At 31.1% G+C, this 20,738-nt stretch overlaps 1 protein-coding gene across 1 annotated transcript in view; it reads right to left on the minus strand.

Moving 5' to 3' along the window:
- The window catches only part of LOC114337513 (uncharacterized), a 772,834-nt gene that overhangs the window by 506,817 nt on the left and 245,279 nt on the right, over positions 1–20,738 (minus strand). The gene's annotated exons all lie outside the window — the stretch shown is intronic.

Consider the following 20,738-nt stretch of genomic DNA (forward strand, 5'->3'; position numbering starts at 1 on the left):
TTCAAATAGCAATTATTTATATTCAAATTCAATTAGCTTAAATTTAATGTTCAAACCAGCTCCCGCCAACCACCTGCCTCTTGGAAGTTTGAACATTTAATTTAAGCGAAAAGCAATGTTCATTTGTCAAATAAACATTTTTTCTGTTTTCTGACACCAGTTACATGTATTTTAATTAACTTGATTTAAATTTTTTTTGGACACTGTGTATAAACAATTATGTTAATATTTATATTACTGAATACAGAATTGAATACCCTCTCAAATGCTATCACACGATCCCTAGTCCTATTTAAAAAAATCGTCGATTACGTTATCACGTCTATATGGATGACGTCACTTCTATGAAATATATGCCAAAATATCGTAATTTAAAAATAAAAATCGACTGGTTTCGGGATTTTTCCTTAAAGTCGCCGGTTTACGAAATATCGAATTTAATCCAGACATTTGCACCATACTATATTACTTATAGAATTTATATAGCAAATTTGTAATAATCTATTGATACATTAGCACAAAATGAATAGTAAAATTTTATTTAATCTCTTGTTTTTTTTTAAATCACACATAAATCATACACAGGTCGTCCCGCGAGTCGACAGAATGTACCACGGGACCTATAATCATAGTTAACTCTCCCAGCGTATATTATATAAAATACAATTTTCTATGAATAAAACGTACCATTGAACTTCACTGTGTTTTTCATAGATAAAATGAAATTACATCAATAACAGTCGAATCCATCACTTATTTAAAATAATAGATATTCTTTCCAAAAAAAAAAAATAGTCCAAGTAATAAAGCTTAAAATAGGACAAAACCTCGCATTTTTTACAGAATGGATCGATTTGCTTGAAAATTTCAGAATAAGTAGTGGATAGACCAAGAATCAAAATTTATATCATGCCAAAAGGCGCTTTTACCATGGGGGTGGTTGCCACCCCACCTCGTGGATGAAAATTTTTTATTATATTTTAATCGCAAAAGTTGGTAAAACCGTTTATTCTAAGCAAAAAACGTTCTATACATTTTTTTGATAAAATTGATAGTTTTCGATTTATTCGCTATCGAAAGTGTTAGTTTTATATCGAAAAAATCAATGTTTTTAATAAGTTTTCTGCTAGTAACTACAAAAGTTTTCGTTTTATCAAAACAACTTTACTAAACAAAAATGCACCTTTTGAAAAAATAAACAAAACCGTTTTTTTTTTTTAATTTTCTTTAAGACCAACAGTAATCGAGCTATACATTATTATATGTTATATGTTGACTCTTCTTCGTCAAATGCTAAATATTGTAGTTTCAAAGTCAAAAAACGGGAAAACTATGCATTTTTCGAGGACAACTTGTTCAAACTAATTTAAAGTGCTTAAAAATATCTATCTCCAGAACCAAAAAAAAGTCTCTAGCTAAAAATTAAGTGACTTATAATGAAAATAATGTCAGTCCCTATTTTTTTCAGCAAAAAAGTTATCGAAAGCAACCCCCTAATCACCACCCTAATTAAAATTAGTCATTGACCTTATTTGGACTTTTTTAATTATGTATTGTTAATAGGTTCTCGAAGTTGGACCGGCTTAGAATGATTAGTTTAAAAAAAATGGAGTTAAAGAATAACGAATTTTTGTAGTTTGTAAAAAAATGGTCTTTTCTTCAGAATACCAAGATTAGCATCAGAGATACGAAAAAATGTTTCAATATTAAATTGTAGCTTATTTAATTCGAAAGAACCTGGTTTGCAAAAATTTTTTCTACATCAAAAAATTGAGTGAGCTATTGACAATTAAAACTTGTAATAACATGCAAAAACCACCTTTACCAACCCTTTCAAAGCCACTTTTGTTTGCGACTGGGGATTCTAAAAAGATTTAATATTAATAGGCTTATAGACCTAGGCAAAATTATTTTGTGCCAAACTTTCTTGATAAAAAATAAAAAAGTTACAGTTAAAAAATCAATATATTTAAAAAAAAATAGTAAAAATAGTAATAATGTGAGTTAGCGGTGTTTTTAGTCATTGGTCTTATTCATTCTTATTTATACAGCGTGTCTACTTAAGTTGGAAACATATGGGAAACTTTTTTGTTATTCATTTTACGAAAAAAAGTTATTCCTTATAAAAAGTTCTGCATGCTCTAAAACCTAAGATTCAATCATCAGATATCAAATTTTGTCAATATTATACGAGGTATGTCAAAAAATATGAACTTAGTTCAAGAGTAAAGTACCTTTATTTCTCTCAATATCGAAAATTCTTATTATGAAAAGTTGTTTGGTAATGAAAACTAAGATCAAATATGCAATTACATTCTTCTAATTGGAAAAAAATATTTTCCAAATTTTTCTCAAATTTATTGATACTAACTTCGTTTTTATTGTTTACACGTACGATAACTCTTTTATTATTACTTTTACAAAAAAAAGGTATTCTTTATAAAAATCTCTGTATGTCCTAAGACCGAAGATGCAACCATCAGATATCACATTTTATTAATTTTATACGAGGTATGTCAAAAAATATGAATTTCACTCAAGAGTAAAGTACCTTTATTTTTCACAATATTGAAAACGGTTATTAAAAAAGTTGTTAAGAATTAAAAACTATGTTTTAATATGCAATTACATCCTTCTAATCGAAATATTGTGAAATATAAAGGTACTATAATCTTGAGCGAATTTCACATTTTTTGACACACCTCGTATAAAATTATTAAAAGTTGATATATCATGGTTGTGTCTTAAGTTTTAGACCATGCAAAGCTTTTTATGAAGAATAACTTTTTTTCGTAAAATGAATAATAAACGAGTTGTCATATTTGTAATAATTAAAAACGATGTTGCGTGTCCATAAATTTGAGAAAACATTTTTTTTTCAATTAGAAGCATGTAATTGCATATTTAATCTTAGTTTTTAGTTCCAAACAACTTTTTATCATAAGAATTTTCGATATTGAGAGAAATAAAGGTACTTTACCCTTGACCGAAATTCATATTTTTTGACATACCTCGTATAATATTGAGAAAATTTGATATCTGATGATTGAATTTTAGGTTTTGGGACATGCAGAATTTTTTATAAAGAAAAACTTTTCTTCGTAAAATTAATAATAAAAAAGTTTCCCATATGTTTCCAACTTAAGTAGACACGCTGTATATGTATTATTAATATATTCTAGAAGCTTGACGGGCTTAGAATAATTAGTTCTTAAGAAACTGGAGTTAAAAGTGAATAACGAATTTTTGTAGTTTGGTGAAAAATGCCATTTTCTTCAGAATAGAAAGATTAGCGTCAGAGATACGAAAAAATGTTTCAATATAAAATTGTAGGCTATTTAATTCCCAAGAACTTGGTTCGAAAAATTTTTTTGTACGGCAAAAATTGAGTCAATCGTAAATGAGTATATCGAAAAACATTGATTTTTTATATACAAAACTAACACTTTCGATAGCGAATAAATCGAAAACTATTAATTTTGTCAAAAAAATGTATAGAACATTTTTTACTTAGAATGTACGTTTTTATCTACTTTTGTGGTCAAAATATAATAAAAAATTTCCACCCCACGAGATGGGGTGACAACCACTTCCATGGTAAAAGCGCCTTTAGGCATCATAGGATTTTGATCTTTAAACTATTCACTACTTATTCTCAAATTTTTCAGCAAATCGATCCATTCTGTAAAAATTTCGAGGTGATAAGCTTCGGTTCCTGGCCTAAAACTAAAAATTTCATTTAAAGATTAGTAATAGTCAACTATGTACTTTAAAAAGTTGACATCCCTCTATTAGAGTGTAATGAAGCAGCAGACTTGACTTGCACGGCTATCATAGTACATACAACCACATATCATTAGGTAAGACACAACATGTGCACTACCATATTTAGACAAAAGCATACTCGACTTGTTGCCCGCGTAAAAATTCGCTGACCTAAAAGATCAATCATTAAGTTACGTTACGTGGTTCGAATATGTTAGAAGTGCATCTGAATGCGATCAAAAGTATTTTAACGGTATGTTTGATAAGAAAAATCGTGTATATTCTATAAAACGTTAATGCAGTATTTGTGCATAATAAAAGCAACCCAAAAATTAGATATTAGACTGAAAAACTTTAGTTGACAAGAATTTATATTTTCAAAAATGTAGTTTATATTTTCAAAGTGGTTTAAAACTCGTAACATATTTTCTGGAATAATTACTATTTTAATTTCTTCTTTTAGATATTGTAACTTTCTTATTTTTTTGTGTTTTTTATTTCGCATTCTTTGCCCATTTCTAGCAATACTTCCGTGTTCGTTTTCTTCTGTGTTCCGTGTCCATGCTATTCTAAGCATCCTTCTGTAACACCACATTTCAAGTGAATGTAACTTATTTATGTGTTCTTGCTTTAGTCTCCAGCTTTCAAGTCCATATTGCAGTATCGAGAATACGCAGCATCTCAAAGTTCTTACTCTAAGTTCCAATTCAAGGTCTTTGTTGCAGAGAACTGTTTTCATTTTTACAAACGCATTTCTTGCTACATATTTCTCTCCTGCTCCTCATTTCTGTTCTTTGATCATCTTTCTCTGAAATCCAGGTTCCTAGGTATTTGTATTTATCAGTTTTTTCTATCGGTACATTCCCCAAATGTGTGCTTGTTTGTATGTTTGTTTTCTTAGTCATTATCATGTATTTGGTCTTTTTTATATTCATTTTTAGTCCATATTTTTCACAGAAACTGTTTGTTTTGTTTAATAGTAGTTGTAATTGTTCAGCAGGGTTTGTCATAATTACGGTGTCGTCCGCATATCTTATGTTGTTAATAGATCTTCCGTTAATTATTTTTCCTTCACTTTGAGATAGTAATATTTATTCTAAAATGGCTTCACTATATACATTAAAGAGTAATGGAGACATAGTACATCCCTGCCTAACTACTCTCCCGATTTCAATTCCTGGACTGGGTTCGATATCTATTGCAATTTTTGCTCTTTTATTCCAATAAATGTTTGTTATTATTCGTAAGTCCCTTTTGTCTTGTTTTTTGTCTTTAGAATTTGGACTAATTTTTCATGTCTTACTTTGTCAAATGCTTTCTCAAAATCAACTTAACAAACATGCACATCCACATTCATATCCATCTTTGAGCTAACATATTAAAAGCAAATAACGCCTCTCTGGTTCCTAGTCCATTTCTGAAGCGAAACTGACTATCATTTATTACGTCCTTCAGTGTTTTATTTATACGACCATGTATTATTTTCAAGAATAATTTGAGAATGTGATTTATTAATGATATTGTTCTATATTCACTGCAACCTTAAACGTTTGTATTTTAGCACAAACGGTGGAGAGTAACCATTGTTTTGGTGTGTTTCCTGTTTTGAACACTGTGTTAAACAAGTCTACGATAATGTCTAAGGTTTCATTATTTATGCATTTTAAGATTTCTACTGGGACGTGGTCTGGACCTACTGCTTTATCATTTTTGCTGTTTTTTAATGTCGATTTAATGTCCCCTGTTAATATCTTTTAAACCATATCATTTTCTACTTCAATCTGCTCTGTTCTATTGTCTTTCAACAAGAATTCATTTATGTATTCTGTTCATCTCTATAATTTTTCGTTAGTACTCTACACAAGTTTTCCATTTGTATCTTTTAGTATTCCTGGTTTTTTTATCTGCTGTTCTGAGTTAATTCTTTAATTTTTTTATGTGTGTTTTTTTATGTATGTCTTTTCTGGCGTTCGATTTCTGCACATTGTTCTTTTAACCATTGTTCTTTCATAATTCTTTTACCTGCTTAATTTTGGATTTTATTTGTTTATCCACAAGTTTGTGCATCTGATTATCTTTGTTTTTATGTTGACGTCTTTGTTCCATTAAATCTAAGATTTCCTCCTTCATTCGATGTTTTTTTTTGTATCTGATTGGTGTCAGAATTTTTTTGACTTTTATCTATTTCTGTCTCTATTATTAACCATTTTTTCTCCGTTTCAGTATTTTGCAGAACTTGTTCTTTGACATTCATTAATCGATTATTGATTTCATCCGCCAGGCATTGTTTTATGAGTGGGTTTCTTAGTTCACTTGTATCGATTTTTACATCTGTTGTTCTTCGTTTTGTTATTTTCATTTTGAGCCTAATTTTGGTCACTACTGGGTTGTGATCTGATTCTATGTCGGCACCTGGATAGGGTTTTGAAGATACAATTGCGTTCTTGTATCATTGTCTAATTAATACATCTTATCTATTTGGTTTCTTACAATTCTCCCTTCTTGAACTGCTGGTGACTTCCAGGTAGATAGTCTTCTCTTTGGCATTTTAAACAATGTATTAGTTATGACAGAATTATTGTTTTGATAAAATTCGATAAGCCTGTCACCTTATTTGCCCCTTTCGTTTCTGTTGCCCAGACCATATTCTCCTGTACATTCTTCTACTTTTTCATACCCAACCTTTGCGTTAAAGTCTCCCATTATAATTGTGACATCCTGAGTTTTAATGGATTTTAAAACATTGTCTATGTCTTCGTAGACAGTATCAATATCGCTCTCTGGTTTGTCCGCATGTCAAGCAATAATTGATGCCAATTGCGGATTACTTACTAGGGCACAATGTCTATTAACGCAAGCTTTAGTTTTAATTTTTTATGGATAATTATTATTTTTTATATTTTTTTAATTTGATAGAGTAAGACACCACTCACTATTAAAACGTTTCTCCGAGTTTCTATTTAAAGAGGTACTGAAAGATTCCAAGGATGGAGTCAAGGTGAATGGTTTAAATATCAACAGCATCAGATACGCCGATGATACGGTGTTAATTGCGGATTCCGACTACAACGACTCTTCGACAAGACCAAATCGACCTGTAAGCAATTTGGTATGAAAATAAACATTAAAAAAACCAAAGTGATGTCAATCCGAAAAAACCAAAACGTACCTTAATCTTGCATAATAAATTGCACATTTTAGAACAGGTCAATAGATTTAAGTACCTGGGATGTTGAATCGATAGCAGCCTAAATCCTGATCTAGAAATAAGATCGAGAATAGAACAGGCCAGAAAATCATTCAAAAAAATAAAAAAAACTGCTTTGTGATTCTCGAATTAAAGTTGAAATTTCGACTACGTTTATCAAAATGGTCTGGTCGAATCTTCTCTATGCAGTTAATACATGGACCATAAAACATCAATCGTAAATAAATTGAAGGCCTTTGAAATGTGGATCTACCGGAGAATCCTCAAAGTTTCATGCACATCGATTACCTCAAACGAAGAATTGCTGCATAGAATAGGTAAGGAAAAATAATTTTTTAACACAGTGGAAGTTAGAAAAACATCATACCTAGGCCACATACTGAGAAATAATAAGTATTATCAATATGTTCAACTTATAGTGAAAGGAAAGATCGAGGGCAAGAGCGGACTAGGAAGAAAAAGACTACCGTGGCTAAGAAACATCCTACAATGGACAGGGTTAAATTTTGAACAGCTAATAAGAACAGCTGAAGACACAGAAGAGTTTGCAATTGTAGTAGCACACCTCCATTGAGGAGAGGTCACTTTAAGTTTGGGTTTGTATTTAAAATAATATTAATAATAAAATACAAAAATATCGGTCAGATGGCCAAGCGGTCTGAGGTGCTCGATCGACAAATCTAGTGGATTTACGTAATTGGTTCGAGCCCCGGTCCGGTGAATAGAAAAATAAAAAGGCTAACGCAGTAGTCTAAAATTTTAAGGAATCTCCGGCTTGGTCTGGAATAAGCTGGTCTCTAATTAGCCTATGGAGGACCAGTACGGCAAGGGATAACGGCATCACTTTGGTTTTTTTAATGTTTATTTTCATACCAAATTGTTCACAGGTCGAGTTGGTCTTGTCGTCGATGAGTCGTTGTAGACCCAAGTTGGAATCCGCAATCAACACCGTATCATCGGCGTATCTGATGCTGTTGATATTAACACCATTCACCTTGACTCCATCCTTGGAATCCTCCAGTGCCTCTTTAAATAGAAACTCGGAGTAACGATTAAACAGCAGAGGCGACAGAACACATCCTTGACTAACTCCCCTCCTAATTTCTACTTCTGTGGATGTGGAAGCTTCGATACTAACTCAAACGTTTTGGTTCCAGTACAAGTTTTTTTTGAAATTTGATGTCTTTTCCATCTAAACCGACTTGTTGCAAACGTTCTAATATTAGGTCGTGTTTTACTCTATCAAGTAAAAATATATGAAAAAGAATAATTATCCATAAAAAATATAAATAGAAATAAGGGCTTACGGCTCATTGATACTCCTCCATAGATCCCTACCAGAAGGGCGTTGACGCCTAATAACGATGTTATAAATGTTATTAATTATATTTAAGTTGTTTATAGTTTATTGACAATATCCCAAACTTATACCGCGCAGTATATAAAGAAATATAACAGTTATGATTATATTTGTGTCAAATCCAAAGTATACCTCGTTAAACAATTGTTCAATTAAACAATCTTATCGTAAATAAATTGAGATAAAAAATATTAAATTACGTTTAGATACGGAAAACACAGTTACAACTGGGAGCAAATGCTCGTCGTATGATGTGACCGAACAACTCTTCTGAAAATGATCATTATTTCAATACGAAATATTCCTCATCGACTTGTAACAGTTATAAGTATCTAGCGATAAGTACTAATGCGGTACGTCTATGGGAACCCAACGGTGTTTTATTTGTTAAAAACGACAATAATACGTTTTCGTAACTGTTGTTTCCTATTGATGTTTGCTACTACTTTACATGACAGCTTTGCATATGTGCCGCATACGAATAAATAGTTAGGCACTTATTTAGGTACGACGTTGTTGTTTTCTTGCAAAAGTCAGTTATTTACATACTAAAAGGTAGACACATGTTACGAAATTTGTGGGTAAGTACCAACAGACACCATTGAATGTTGATGATGGTTAGGAATGTTAAAAATTAAATTGTGTACATGGTGATTTCTTAATTTCATATTTCTTGCGATAATAATTTTTATGACTTACTTTTGTATGATGTTTTTTTTTCTAAATATTTTTGATAATTAGAAGTATGGAGTAGTATTTGATATTTTTGTCCTATTTCTTTTTCTCTTTTCTTTTTTTTTCTTTTTTATCTCGTTAATCCCGACCCTGTGATAATTATTATCACTTACCTTTATACGATGTGTTTTCTAAATTTTTTGAGAATCAGAAGTACCCATGGAATTAGATTTCATATTTTAAAACATTTTGATATAGGTTCTTGGCTTGGTCTTTGCTACTATGTCGGGTAATCTTTTAATTCATTTTAAAAATACTTCCAGATTACGCAGACACCTGAAATTTTCAGAATAACTCAGAACTCGATTAAAATGCAATATTTAATAGCTTCTGTATAGATGCATTGAGTTTGATTTTCATTTTAATCCATTTAATCCATGCAACAAAAACATTTAGACCTACTTATATGTCAAATATTTATATCAATGTATTATATCAAATATACCTGGCTTTCACCCAGGAGGCTCGGGTTCGATTCCCGTCATCGAAAATGCTTTTTGTCTCGTTTTCTCTCCCAAAAATCTCAATTATATTTATTATAATAGAAAAACTTAATTCCTGCTTCTTCTTCTTAAAGTTCCCTCTCTTATCGGAAGTTGGATATCATAATGACTATGGTCACTTTGTTGGCTGCTGCTCTAAACAGTTGTAATGAACTACAGTTAAACCATTCACTAAGGTTCCTTAGCCAGGAGATGCGTCTTCTTCCTATGCTTCTTCTTCCTCGGATCCTTCCTTGCATAATAATTCTCAGCAACTCGTATTTTTCTCCTCTGGTAATGTGATCCAAATATTCCAGTTTTCTAGTTTTTAATTCCTGCACCACAGTAGGATTCTAAGAAACGTCCAGATGCAACTTTAGAGGACCTTATTAACTTTCTAAAAGGTAAGGCTGTCGTTTGGGAAAAACTGCTACCAACCTTGGACTAAATAATAAAAAACGTTTCAGTTCCGACAAGAAATCCTCGCAAACCCTAGTAGCCACCCAAATTTCTTGTGCTCTCTGCAAATCAGTTTATCATAAAATAACTCTTTGTTCCGATTTATATCATTTAGATAGTTCTTATCGGGCCGAAGAGGTTAAAAGACTTACTTAACTTTAATTTTTAATTGCCTACACTCAGGTCATATGAATATAAATTTTAAGTACGAAAAATGTACCTATTAAATGTTGTAAAAAACACCATACTCTCTTGCACATCAATACGGACAACGCCGATAATTTAACCTCATATTGTACAATAAAGTAAGACAATACTCAAACACGTATGCTGCAAAAATTTAACATAACCTCCAGAAAATTTAACATGTTAATTTCCCCAAAAAAGACAAAATGCATGGTTATAACAGCAGATCCAATAAGATGTTAATTGGAGCTGGAAGGTCAGATAGTAGAACAAGTGATAGAGTTTAAATACCTAGACATTACACTATCTAACTAAGGAAGGCTCGAAAGAGAAGTGGAAGACCAAGTGAATAAAACAAACAGAGACGCAGATTGCCTGGATGACACAATATGAAGAAATAAAAATATCGGAAAAGAGATGAAGTCATCAGACCGGTAATGACATTCGTGGCACAAAAACGACCCGACACAGAGAGGACAAAAATATTGCTCGAAACAGCGGAGATGAAAACCTCTCGAAAAATTGATGGTAAGACTCTATATGGGACATAGCTAGAACTACAGATATTCGATAGAGATGGATAACAAAGGGGATAACATTAATAACTCAGTAAGAAACAGAAGAATAGAATGGAATGACCACTTAAGCCGAATGACAACAAATCGAATAGTCAGGACGGAGAGAGACGGTTTCCCAATAGGAAGACGATGAGTGGGAAGACCACGAAAACTATGGAACGATAACTTACTAGAGGCACATTAAAAAACAGACAGAGTTATGTCTATAAAAAAAGAAGGAGAAGAAGAAGAATACTCAAACACTATCTAATTATGTCTCAGGATAAAAGTCTGTTCTGTAATCAACAGTTCTTGTGAATGCTTTTGACAACGCATCAGTTGCACACAAATGCCGTGCCGCCTGGATATTGCTTCACAATCAAATTATATTGTATCAAACTTTTTTCATAAATTGGAATAGCCAAAAACTACTTTAATGTTTCAGTGTCTTGTTTTAATCCAGTGGCATCGAATTTAAAATAAAATTGGAATTTAACAATTGGTTCTAACTATTACCAACTATATTAATAAAAATAGTTAAGCGGGCTCCACACTCTCGGCGAAGTCACTTCGCCAAAGTTGACCGAAGTCCGAAGTACTTCTCTACACACTCGTACTACTTCGCGAGGAACACATTCAAGCGGTGCGATACCGACAAATATCCCTTTGACTCGGACCCGCCAGACCGACAGAGAACGGAAGTAGAACGGAGCGAGGCAAAGTTGCACAAGGTGGCCGTCTACACTCTCGTATTTGTTGAACCTCGATCGACTTCGGCGAGAGTGTGGAGCTCACATTAGGCACTTATTTAGGTCCGACGTTGTTGTTTTCTTGCAAAGTCGGTTATTTACTTACTAAAAGGTAGACACATGTTACGAAATTTGTGGGTAAGTACGAACAGACATCATTGAATGTTGATGATGGTTAGGAATCTTAAAAATTAAGTAGTGTACAAGGTGATTTCTTATTTTCATATTTCTTATGATAATTTTTGTGACTTATTTTTGTATGATGTGTTATGTGTTTTCTAAATTTTTTTATAGTTAGATATGTGGAATAATATTTAATATTTTTTGCCCTATTTTTTTCGGTTTCCTTTATCGCGTTAATCCTGACCTCCATCATGAAATATAGCATACTAACTTAATAGTTGAATAGATAATGCCATATGCATATTTTAATTACACAATAAATTTTGATGTCTGTTTTTATTTTTATGTTTCTGGTATTACATAAACTTCTTTTGATGGCAATCTCAACTGTGGGTGGTGTTTTTAGCATTAAAATCTTACGAAAATTTGTAAACGAACGCTTGAAAAACGGAACGTAAAAAACTTAAATATTGAATATAGTACAGAGTGGACGTGTGCTCCGTCTGTCAGTTCTGATAGCGTATTCATGTTCAGAGACCTCAAAAACTTCCCCCAGTAGTAGCAAAATCTCTGGTTTTAATATACTGATTTTTACATGTTTATGCACTTTTAGATTCATTTTATGCACTGTAGATGCAGTAATGCATTTCCACTCATGTTTATATTATAGACGTTTCTCCTAACATCTTCCGAACACAATATAAACAGAAGACTAAACTAAGAGAGCACCATATGTGCCTCCTGATGAGAGACTAATAAGTTTCGAAACCGGTAGAGGTGCTTGTTGCACTCTATGAATAGACTGAAATAATGATGCGGCTATAGTTTCGTGTTGCACCGAAATTGAAAATGGTTATTCATTTTTGATTTTCACGTTTACTCTGATTGGAGTACGAAGGGAACTATTCTCGTTGGAACTTAACCGTGCTGAGCAGATGGAACGTGAATTATAAATTGTAAAATTCCCTCATCTTCCTTAGTCTTAGCATCCGTTATGGCTTGCAAATTGTAGAAGCCTCGGAGGTGTTACCAGAGAAGGTTCCCATTGTTTTCAGTCTGGTAGGAACAGAGTAGCATTGTTTGGTGTTGCCTTATATGCTATTAGATTGAAAACTTAGTCTTTTGTTAGCAGTTGCCGCTAGGGCATCCCTGCCATTTCGTTCGTTGCAATCCGTGACTGCACGTCGGGGTTTGTCCTAGTTGGGTCAGAGAGAGCAGCATATGTGCCTCCTGATGAGAGACTAATAAGTTTCGAAACCGGTAGAAGTGCTTGTTGCACTCTCTGATTAGACTGGAATAATGATGCGACAATGGAATTTTGACAATATAAACAGTTGCAAGTCGATAGGTATGGTGATGCTGCATTTAAAAATTGATTTATTTTTTCCTAAATCCCCTACTCTTATAATAGAATAGAATCTGTGAATGCGACAACTTCAACGTGGTAACTACAAGACCACTAAGTGTCAGGGTTAACGAACATACATCAAGAACAGAGACTCCGAGAAATTCCAGATAAGCAAACATGCCTGGGACAAGGAGTACAAAGTACAATAAAACGATCCATTAATAATCATGAAAGAAATAGATATGAAAAAGAGAAAAGTCAAAAAGCAACCCAGCGAAGAAAAATTTGTAGCAAACCCATCAACAGAATGCAGCAGGTTTTGGTTACCAATACTAAAAGAAGAAGTCAATAAGAACATACCAACAAGAGCCGAATGAAGAACAGATCACAAAAATCTCATACCCAATACACATGCAACACACAACACAACCATAAACAAAAATTTAATTTTTAATTCAATTAAATAAATTGATTTAAAAATTATTGTTAAATTTAAAAATTTGATAACGGAATATAATTTAATTTTTTTCAATAATCTCATCTACGATACATATTACATAAACAAACTAACACAAAATAACACACACAAAATAGTCAGAATTTGATATTCCTAGGTCAATAACATCATTCCAAAAAATGTTTTTCAACTACAGATTGCAGAGTCCGTAAGATTGAGACCAAAATTTCATTTGTTTGAAAAGTACACGTAGCCTAAATAGATCAAGTTATGCAATTTTCCCAGAATTTTCAAACTTATTCTATTTTTTATTTCAACGATTTCCGGAGTGAAAATCGAAACTTCAAACAGTATTTAATTAAGAAATGTAATTTTCATTACACCAATAATAATTGTGGCTCAATCCCATATATTAAACATGTTACAAGAAAACAGTTTCAGAACCTTGCTACTAGTGAGAGTTGTATCGTCTAAAAAGCATACACATTAGATGAAAAGTATCGTAAAATGAATCGTTCAGATAAATTAGAAACAAAGTGGGTCCTAGACCTAGTATCGAACCTGCGGAACCTAAACTTGAGGAACCCCATGTTCGACAGTGTTAAAATCACAATATGTAGTTGTTATTAAGAAAAACTGTCTGTTTTCTATTTGTTAAGCATGAACTAAATAGATTAAGAGTATATGTGTAATTTGTAGCTACAGTTTCGAAAGTAAAGAATACTTTCTCATTAATTATCATCTTTATCCTTAAATCCCTATACTTGCTGGCAAGTTATTCATTGATACATAGATACATGTAACTATCTTTGACGATTATTAACGAATTAGGTAGATACTAATAGTCAAATCAACAGCCATTTTCTCGTGGAATTTTGAGAACCAAGGTCGATTCCTTGAAAATTTGGATTTGGGTGTTAATTATAACCTTAGTCTATGTCTAACTGCGCTTTTGCACTGGGGTGAAAGCAACGCCATCTAGGGGATACATTTTGTTTAATCAAAATAACTATGAAAATCGATAGAGTGACCAATTCTGAGTAAATTTTGTTTTTTAAAATTTTTTTGCAACATTGACACTTTCCAAATTATTTGCGATTGAAACTATGCATTTTTCATTGAAAGAACTTACGTTTTATAACTGTTTTTCATGAATAACTTCAAAAAAATTTAATTTTATATAAAAAATTGTTTAGAACGAAATTGTAACTAATAAAAAACAAAGAGATTCGCATCTGAAAGACCTATTTAAACCCAATAACGACTGAGTCATTGCTCTTTAAAGGATGGTTATTTTCGAAGAACATCGAAATGGAGAACCTTTAATCTCAAATGCCTCGAAGGTGATGCAATTTTTTGGGAAAAATTAACAGACATATTTTAAACTTAATTAAAAATCCTTTCAAATAAGCTCTGACGAAAGGTTTTTGCTTAAGAATTGACTGACTTATGACGAAAATAATGTCCCTCTCTGCTTTTTCTTTTTGAAATGTAAAAATTAGGCCCTCGTCGTTACAATCCTTATAGAAATGAATAGCTTCCCACTTGAAATTAACTTTATTATTTACGTATAGTTAATACGATACATATGATTTGACCGGTTTGGAATACTTAGTTTAGAAAAAATAGTTGATTAAATCAAAGATGACATTTTTAAAATTTAAAAAAGTGTATTTTTCTTAAATAAATATACAAGAATTCATATATGTTATATAATCGGATCATAACCTTCTACGACGTCTTCCAGTTCCCAATTGCCATTGTTCTCTATCGTAACACATGTCTTTTTTTCAAGCCTCTTTCTCTAATTTCCCTATGAATTCCTTCTATTCAGCTTTTCCTAGGTCTTCCTCTTTTCCGCCGTCCTTTTGGTGCCCATCGTAATACTTGTTTGGGTAATCTTTCATACGTTGTACGTGGCCAAACCATCTCAGCTGCTTTGTTTTTATATCGTCAATATATTCTTGTATTTCTGATTTTATGTATTCTTGATACCTATACCAGCAGATCTTCTCCAAAAGTCCATTAAAAGTATTCATAATATGAAAAAATGTTTCAAATATTAATTGTAAAATTTCATTTACTGAAAAATTTGATTGATTTTTGTTTTTGTATCATGAATACTTTTAGGTTTATTTAAGAAAAATACACTTTTTTTAAATTATAATAATGTCATTTTCGATTTAATCAACTATTTTTTTCTAAACTAAGCATTCCAAACCGGTCGAATCACACGGATCGTATAAATTGTACCCAATAGTCCAGAGAAATTAGATTTTTCTCGTGACACATCCCCCTCCAGGCCAAAACCGAATTTTTTGAGTAGTATGGACATCTATATTAATAACCTTTATGTTTCCTGCAACCGATTTTGTTGATATACATAGTTATAAACAAATAAAGATCAAAAAACGGTAAATTTTCGCTTTTTTGTCTATAACCAAAAAGTTAAGCATTTTAAACAAATTTGAGAGTAAGAAACTCATAAATCGTCTAAAAAATTTCAATATGGCGTTCGCTGAATATGTCTGTCCTTATTGGTTGCTTAGAAAATTGTAAAATAAGTCATACATTTTGAGTTTTTATAAATATTCATAACTTATGTAAAAATTAACTTAGAACCTTCTTATTACACGAATTGCTGAAACTTCTGGTGCTTAAATTATATTTTACATTTCCAAGCAATTGGTCAAATAGTTTAAAAGTTATTTAATTTGTTTATCCCAAATTCATTTTTTTTGCAACACTATAAGTCAGAAAATTATGAGGTTACATGAAGACTTCTGACATTTTATGGAAGAAGAACATTTATACTATTGACTTAATTAAAAAAAATAATTTTAATCAGTGTAAAATTATTTTGCAAAAACACGTCGATTTTTTGCTTACTTATAAACAATTAAAATAACTTTTTAGCCGTTACCTGTAGAAAAATTATTTTTTCGTATTTGGAAAGACTGAATTTTTATACACATTTAGAAAGAAAAACAATTGGCCTAGGACAATTAGGGACGAAGTTAGCCCCCCCTTTTTTCAATTCACATGTTTTTGCAAAATAATTTGGCAGTATTTAGAATTGTTTTTTGTCATTTTTTTTAATTAAATTAATAGTATAAATCTAAACTGTCTAAAGTATTACTGTAACTTCATCATTTTCTGACTTATAGCGTTGAAAAAAAATTAATTTGGGATAAACAAATTAAATACCTTTTAAACTATTTGACCAATTGCTTTGAAATTTAGGGTATGATTTAAGAACCAGAAGTCTCAGCATTCCGTGTAATAAGAACGTTCTAAGTTAATTTTTAAGTAAGTTATGAATATTTATAAAAACTCAAAATTTATGATTTATTTTGCAATTTTCTAAGCAACCAATAAGGACAGATATATTCAGCGAACGCCATATTGAAGTTTTTTATACGGTTTATGAGTTTCTCTGTCTCAAATTTGTTTAAAATACTTAACTTTTTGGATATAGACGAAAAAATCGAAAATTTACCGTTTTTTGATCTTCATTTTGTTTATAACTATGTATATCATCAAAATCAGCTGCAGGAAACATATACACTGTGAGCTCGTACGTAGAGGGGATATTTACAAATTCGCGAGCGCCAGTAGTGGCAAATCTGTAAACGTTTACCGGAAATTTGACATAAATATCAAAGTGATTAATTTAAAATTAAAATTAAAAACATTAATTATAAAAAATATTAGTTGGTCAAAGCTGTGGTATATATTTTTACCTTAAATATACTTACGTTTTAAATACTGAATTTAAGTTTTTTTAATGTTCCGTAATATGTAATTATAAATTAATCTTATCGCCATTTACACGATAATTGTGAAAGTATCCAAAGTAAGAAATTCATATTTTATCAATAGAACGTCAAAATGATTAGCAAAATCTTAAAAAAATCGATTACAATTTAATTATTTTTTTGCGTTGTAAATATTAAGCAATAACAATAAAATAATAAATTTAAAAATTACCAGTGAAAGTTGAATTAGTAGTCCACTAGGAGCGACACCAGCGAAGCTCAGAGCGTATAGGCTAATAATATAGATGTCCATACTACTGAAAAAAATTTGGTTTCGGCCTGGAGGGGGTTGTGTCACCAACAGGATATTTTTTTCCCTTATTTCTCTGAACTACAAATACTGTTAATTATTTAAAGTGGGAAGCTAATCGTTTCTATTAGGAATGTAACGACAAGGGTTTAATTTTTACAATTCAAAAAGAAAAAAGCAAAGAGCGACTTTATTTTCGTCATAAGTCTGTCAGTTCTTGTACAAAAAACTTTTATCAGAGCTTATTTGAAACATTTTTAATAAAATTTAAAAGATTTCTGTTAAGCTTTCCAAAAAATTGCACTACATTCGAGTTATTTGAGATTAAAGGTTCTCCATTTCGTTGTTCTGCGAAAATAACCATCCTTTATAGAGCAATAACTCAGTCGTTATTTTGTTTACCTAGGTATTTCCGACGCGAATCTCTTCGTTTATTTATTAGCCACAATTTTGTTGTTAATTATTTTTTCTATAAAATTAAATTTTTTTAAGTGATTCATGAAAACGGTTATAAAACGTGAGTTATTCAATGAAAAATGCATAGTTTCAATCGCAAATAACTTGAAAAGTGTCAATTCTGGAAAAAAATTTACTCAAAATTGGTCACTCTATCGATTTCCATAGTTATTTTGAGTAAAAAATTTTCATCCCCTAGATGGGGTTGTTTTCAGCCCAAGGGCAAAAGCGCAGTTCAGCATAGGGTAGATTTTGAAGAACGGTGTCAACAGAGCTGAAACCCCAAGTTTCATTAAAATCGGTGTTGATTCTCAAAATTCCGCGGTTTTACGTTTTTTTTTTACCGCTGATGAGTGGTCTATAAGAAGCAAATTGATGGAGACAGGTGCTTATTTTATTTTTCCGGTGGTCGCTGTCGGTAATTTTAAGAAATAAGGTCACGTCCCTGAAATCATACTGATTCATAGCATATGCGGTCAATTTTTTATTCCTTTAAGAATTTTAATCCATTTTCCAAAGCAAGACCGTACAGAAAAATATTTTTCTGGTATACCGTAAAATTAAATTGTAATCAGAAATTCGCACTTTTGATATATGCTTTATTATTTAAAACAAGTTTTCATTTAAAGTAGGGTAACTTACACAAGTTAAAACCATAAAGCTTTGATATCATCGTAATGAAGATGCATTGGTACCCAAGATAAGAATCCCAACAACATACCAGTCAATTTTGACAATACCAGCATATTCGCTAATGCACCTCTGAAAAACAGCCCTAAAAAGAAGAACCAAACTAGAGAAGAACATACATTGATAACAAAAATAAAATGAAATGTATTATATTTAAAGAAACTATTAACACTATGCACTGACAGTACCTATTTAAAATTAGACAACAATTTTTAAAAACAAGATTTTGCCTTAGATATGGGCTCTTTATTATCCCACTATATATACCACCCTGTATACATTTGCCAAAAATAAACCTACGAACATTTTATAGTAACAAGAATCTTCCTTTTGAGTTTTTTATCATTAGCATTAATTAAAGTATAAATGATAATTGCACAAAGTTTAAAATCCTTATAAAAAAAATTAGTGTACAATTTTTTTAAGAAATATTATAATTTCAAACGGGTATAACTTAAAAAAAATAAAGATAAAGGAATTTAATAATTTATTTGAAAGTCTATGAATTAAGCTTTAAAATAAAATTTTGTAGAGCTCATTTTCATGCACAGAAGCCGAGTTACGATCAAAAAAGATTCGAAAAATACTTATTTTGTAATTTGCATTATAAACTAATTTAACAATATCTTTAGTTCTTGTCTTGGACTTGGATTTTAATTTAGTAAACACAATTTTCTATACTTTTTATTAAAGAAAAAAGTTGAATTTTTTTTATTCTTTTTAGTTTATGAGCTAGAGCCTTATAAACAATTAAATTATTTATAATAATTTTTTGACCACTCGGATCGAAATCCACTCTCTAAATTCGTAATCAGCAGCAAAAAATCCATAAGAAACCCTTGAGCTTGCCAATCGGAATTAAAAAGGTCACGGTGAGCTCTATTTGGTGCCCAGACTATAATACGTGCACAAGAAAATCAACTATCAGAATTAGCATAACTTTTGGTGGTGTAAAACTGCAAATTTTTTGCGATTACACATAATTGTTACAATTAATTTACACATTATTTGGATCTTGATAGTGATCTAACTATCTCCATGCCTTATTTTTGAGTAATTTGATGGTCTTACCTTAACAAGGAACTTGCATAAAATTTTAAATTAAAAAAAAGTGCTATAAATCACAACAGAATATAATTTAAAATTTTTAAAGAAAAAAAGTTGTTTTTGACATTCGTTTTGCCCCTAAAAACGATTAAAATCGAGAAAAAATTCAAATTATAGCAGCCAGTTCAAACGAGCCCTCATTGGTCGTGACGTAATTATTTTAATTTTATAGTAACAATAGTTCCAGAAAATATTGTATACGCTCTGAGCTTCGCTGGTGTCGCTACTAGCGGATTACTAATGCAACTTTCGCCGGTAATTTTTAAATTTATTATTGAATTGTTATCGCTTAATATTTACAACGCAAAAAAGTAATTTGTTATCGATTTTTTAAAGATTTTGCTAATCATTTTAACCTTCTATTAATGAAATATTAATTTCTTACTTCGGTTACTTTTACAATTATCGTGTAGATGGCGCTTAGATTAATTTCTAATTACATATTACGAAATATTAAAAAAACTTAAATTCAGTATTTAAAACGTAAATACACGTCAGTAAGTACGTCTCTTTTTATGCGGATTTTTTTAATACGATTTTGAAGTTGTGCGGTTTGTATTTCATACAAAAATTTATATTATTAACAACTAGTATAATTAATTATTCCCATCCCGATGTCAGTAATCTGAGGATTTGCAATTCTGAATTTCGCATTGAAAGTTGAAAGGTATAACTTGTAATGGTTTTGAAATTAAATTTAAATGTTTAAGTCTTTAAGAGTTTAAATGTTGCTGATTTCAAGTAGCAGTACCTATAATAAATAGCACGTTTTGATTTCTGGATTGAAACATTTAATTAGGTGTCGTAAAGTTTTATGTTCCATAAGAAGAGGTTTTTGCAATCTCAATATCGTTAGTCTGCGTTTTTAATTTCTTCTCTAAGATTTTATTTGGCCCAATGGAAAAAAAAAACATCAGACACAATTTTTGGTGGACAAACATCCACCATTTTATGTGATTTGACGTTCACTGATTTGTCACTACTGGCG

This window comes from Diabrotica virgifera, chromosome 2, assembly GCF_917563875.1.
Source record: "Diabrotica virgifera virgifera chromosome 2, PGI_DIABVI_V3a".
NCBI lineage: Eukaryota > Metazoa > Arthropoda > Insecta > Coleoptera > Chrysomelidae > Diabrotica > Diabrotica virgifera.